Source organism: Pinus tabuliformis, chromosome 4_1 (genome assembly GCF_031772625.1).
Source record: "Pinus tabuliformis cultivar Carrire ecotype Pingquan chromosome 4_1, CPIR1, whole genome shotgun sequence".
Classification (NCBI taxonomy): Eukaryota; Viridiplantae; Streptophyta; class Pinopsida; order Pinales; family Pinaceae; genus Pinus; species Pinus tabuliformis.
The window spans coordinates 814,297,773-814,302,921 of record NC_142303.1 but is presented as its reverse complement, the minus strand read 5'-3'; the positions used below and the strand labels follow the sequence as shown (position 1 = coordinate 814,302,921).

At 36.2% G+C, this 5,149-nt stretch overlaps 1 pseudogene; it reads right to left on the bottom strand.

Annotated features, from left to right (window-relative positions):
* Nucleotides 1-2,067: 2,067 nt before the first annotated feature.
* LOC149178723 (putative pentatricopeptide repeat-containing protein At3g15130) lies at nucleotides 2,068-3,817 on the bottom strand (annotated as a pseudogene).
* Nucleotides 3,818-5,149: the final 1,332 nt, after the last annotated feature.

The window sequence follows — 5,149 nt, the reverse complement described above, 5'->3', positions numbered from 1 at the left end:
TCTATATTCAATTATAGATGTAGCTTATATTTGGTGTGATAATCGATATTATAATGGTTTTCATGGTTAGATCCTTGTTGTAATGTCTAGTGGCCATTGTCTTCCATCCATTTCCTTTCCACTTATCCTTCGCCTATATTCTCCATAAATTGTGTTTTCACATAGGCACTTTCAACTATCTGTAATGCCCTACTTAATCTTATCATGCAAATTTTATTTACCTGAAAATATTGACTTATAATTATCAATAAATATTGGTATATGCTTACGTTTGTGAAACTGTAATTTTTGTTTACTAATATAAATTTTATTATTGTTATTATTCAATTCCCAACTTGTCTTCTCAAATTTAATTTTGGATAGGATATGGTCTCCTTCCATTTATTCCAATTTAAATATCCATATCCCAAGGTGTCATCTCAAAATCTACTTGAGAGAAGATATGGTCTTCTCCAATTAATTTCCAAATTAAATATCCATCCCCAAAATGTCTTCTCAAAATCTACTTGAGAGAAGATATGGTCTTCTCCAATTAATTTCCAAATTAAATATTCATATCTTATTCCCAAAATGTCTTCTCAAAATCTACTTGGGATAAGATATGGTCTTCTCCAATTAATTCCTAAATTAAATATTCATATCTCATCCCCAAAATGTCTTCTCAAATCTACTTGGGGGAAGATATGGTAGGAAAAGTCAAGGATACTAAATGAAAGGATGAGGGGGTAGTCATGATATTAATGATAGGTGGTTGAGGTGGATGGGAGGAAGAGACATAAAAGTGGAAGGATGATGAAAGGAGAGGGGGATCCTTAGTCTTGGCTTTGGTTTTGGTTTTGGTTGTGGTTTTGGAGGATTTTGTTTTGGGATGAATGTGAAGAAAAAGAGAAGGGAGAGAAGGAGAGTATTTGTCTAACTTTGACACAATACATCTAGTTGGACTTGGGGTCAGAGGGCTAGGGAACCTGTGGAGGTTCCCTAGGCTAGGAAATACTTCCTAGTTGGCTAGGAGGCAAATCCAGTCGGGTAGTCAAGAGGAGCATCCCAACAGAGTCAAGAGCTCAGGAGCATCTCAACTAAGCTATTGGAACACGTATTCTTTTGTGTATTGATTACTTATGTAAATGGTTGCAATGAAATTTTTACTTATTTAATTTGTGGTAAATAAATTTTAATGGTATATTATCATCAAATAAATGTTTAGATATAAATAAGTTATTTCCCATCTTATTGTGTTTAAAATTAGAGAAATTTAGTTTTTAGTTAAAGGACCTTAGGAGGGAGCCTCACACGTGGTATCAGAGCTTAGGTTCAAAATCTGAACCTTGAAACCTACCTATATATATATATATATTTGCAATTTCAAATTCAAAATTTGGAGCCAAACCGGTCGACTTAATCATAATGAATTAATCCCTTTTTTCTACATTAATATATACATTTTCTTGCTTAGCTAATAATTGATATTTTGAAAGCCTTTTGAAGTTTCTCAATCCGTTTATTCTTTCCAACAGCTGGAATCGTTCATGTAAGGCAGCAACTGCTGCTGCAACTTGTGACACAAACACCCTGCTCTCCAAAATGTGCACATCCGCAAACTCGGCTTTGTCTCAAAATTCATACGCTTATGTTTTACATTCTTTGATCTGACAATTCCCTTAATGATCTTGTTGTCACTTCGACGCCATAAAGCTATGCAATTTCCCTGTATATTCGAAGATTGTCCAATTCAAGCTTGAGACCCAAAAACAGCCTCTTCCATTTCTCAGCCTCTCGCTCTATGCTACCAATGCCATCTGTGTAACGCCGCGGAGGATTCTTAGCCCTGGACAACTCCATTTCCTTAGCTCCAACCTCAGCCTGAACTGAATCTTTGACTCCAGCAGCATCCTTCTCAGACATTTGAGATAGTATAAAAGCATCCTTTTCCTCTATCTTCTTTTGAAGTCTCATCATTTCTTCCGTAACGCTTCTCAAGGCAGCTTCTACATGTTTCTTTTCTTGGGCTTTTAATTTCCACTCTTTCATCTCTGCAAGCGAATTTTAGAGCCTACTCTGCTCCTTATTTTATTTTATTTTACGTTTAAGCTCCACTACATACTTGCTATGGCTAATTACTTTCTCACTAGTTTCTACAATGGATTCATCCTTGATACGAATATCTTCATTATTATTAAAGCATTGAAATTCAAGCTGATTTACTAGTTTTTTTTTTCCTCGCATCTCCATTCCTCCTCCTTCGAAGCAAGAACTGCAAGTGGGAGAGATGTTATTCTCCTCCATCTTATTCAACATCTCCACAGCTTTATCTACTTCATTCACAGCACTATAATATATGATGAAGGAATTATAAGTAACCTTGTTAGGAGAACAACCATCCTGATGCATCTATCGGAAGATCTCAAGGGCCCTATCGATTTTGCAATTCTTACAAAGGTCATTAATCAAGCAATTGTAAGTAACAATGTCTAGCATAAAACCATCGTAACACATCTTTTAAAACAACTGATCTGCTTCCTGTAATCTCTTATTAACCACCTTTCGACAACTTGTATGCATACTGTGTTCGCAATAACAAGTGATTAGAATACTATAGGTGAAAACATCCGGAGGGAATCTAGAGCCCGACATTTTCATCTAATAAAACAAAAATCTCGCTTTGTTGAAATTCCCCACCCTACAAAGAGCATTGATAATGGTATAGTAGATGATCGAATCTGGTTTGCAATGGAATTGTTTCATTCGATAAAAGCAAGCCAATGCCTCCTTCACTAGACCTTCTTCACCTAGGACTTTTATGATAGAGGTCACAGATTTTGTTGTTAAAAGACCACTTTCGTTTCTTGCCATTTCATGGAGGAACCTCCATAACGTTTTCAGTAGGATTGCCCTCGTTAGAGTCCATGCCATCTCCTGGCAAGTAAGTTGAACATGTGCAAACCCATCTTGTTTTCCAGCCCATGGATAGAATCTCAATGCTTTATCCACACCCTGTTTAACTGACAAAGGATTTATAAGACCCCGGGATCCTCGTATAGATTGGTCTTGTTGGGCCTCTTTCCAAAGGCATCTCTCTACAAATTCGGAACCTTTGTCTGTAATCCTTTTGCGTAATCTCTTTGAGAAACTTTATTTGAATGGTTCTGAGTACTTCACAGACAATATCAATGGCCAATGTTTTGAGGCCAAGCCCATCGAGACCCACTTCTATATCGTCTGTCTAAATAATAATTTTCACGATTTTGGCAATGTTGCACGAGAAAATAACACATTCTGAAATGCGTCTATGTGAACATAATTGGGTAACATTTCGAGCTGTTGAATTTTCCAATTTTTGGCAATTGGATATAGAAAATGTATGAAATTGCGTACCTTTGGAAAGCACTACTAAGCCTGTAGAAGCACTTAGTACACTAGACAAGGTCAGCTCATTTGGCTTTACACCTGCTTGCTGCATTTGTTTGAAAATATGTAGAGCCTCTGCATGCCCATGTTGTGCATGCCCAGAAATAATTGTGCTCCATGAAACTACATCTCTCACATACATTTTGATAAACACTTGGCTTGCGTCGTTAAGACAACCACATTTAGCATAACATGTTACAAGAGCGTTTCCCATAGAGATATTTGATTCAAATTCTGCTCTAACCATCTGGGCATGGAGCTGTTTAGCCTGTTCTAGGCCCAAAATGCTCCCAATCGCCTTTAATATACTGGAGAAGCTGAATTGGTCAGGCTTTATTCCTTCCCTATACATCTGGCAAAATAATTGTAGCATTGCCTCGCCGTTTCCGCTCTGTGCATATCCTGCGATCATGACAGTCCAGGAGACCACATTTCATTCAGACATTTTGTCAAACATGTGGCGTGCATCCTCCAAAACTCCCACACTTGGCATACTTGTGGACAAATCTGTTTTGAAGGAAAACATCGAGTTCACTTCCAGTACTCACCAAGTGGGCATGGACCAGCTTGCCTTCTGTTAGCGCTCTCGAATCAATGCAGAACTGCAAGAAATGAATATGGGTATTACGCTCCACCCAAATGCCTTGTGCTAGAATATCCTTCAGTCGCTTTTGTGTATCAAATGAACTTAAATCTGTGCCCATCGTAACGGAGCCATTGTTGCATCCAACATTCGGATGGTCTAAAAATGAGCGGAAATGGGTTGAATGTAGATTGCAATAATTAAAAATGCGAGGATGAGTTATACATTTCTGGGTGATTAACAGTGCCCTTCCAATATGGTGAAGGCATCTGAAATGCTCCATGGATTCCCATCTCTCCTAATACTCTCGATACTGAAAATGAATTCTCAACACCAATTTTTGAAAATGAAAACAAGTGAACGTTAAAGAGAATAGGTGCCAATTATGTCAAACCAATTCTTGAACCCTCAAAAGTTGACAAACCAGAAAGAGGAAATTCATTAAGCATTCCTAGATATCTATTTAATGCATGTGGGTCACGAGATCGTGAATTATATAGAATTTTCAAGATACAATGTCAAGTTTGTCAAACCCTCATCAATAATGAAGCTAAACTAATGAAGCTATGAATAAACTTAAAACCACAAGATTATTTGGTTAATTATAGCATTGCTTTAGCCTTCTTAGTCATTCTATTGTTTAGATCGACAAAAGTTTTTGAAGTGAAACCATTATAAATTTAAGAGATATGCAAAATGTTTAAGTGATTCAAGCATGGGAAATGAAACGATTTGCAAATGAAATACTCTTTCTAAACATTAGGCTGGAAGACTTGAAGAACCAATCTAGATTTAGAAATAAAATCAATTTAAACACTAGGTTGCAAGAAAATAATAATAATAATAATAATCTCTATCGAAATTGAGTCATAAATATTGACCTAAAAGCTTCTCTCAATTCCAAAAGTTAAACCATTATAGATCTAAGAGATACGAAAAATGTTTAAGTGATTCAAGCATGGGAAATGAAATGATTTGCAAATGAAATACTCTTTCTAAACATTAGGATGGAAGACTTGAAGAACCAATCTAGAATTAGAAATAAAATCAATTTAAACCCTAGGTTGAAAAAAAAAAAAAAAAACTCTATCGAATTTGAGTCATAAATATTGACCTAAAAGTTTCTCTCTATTCCATTAGTTTAGATGAGTTAAGAAATTA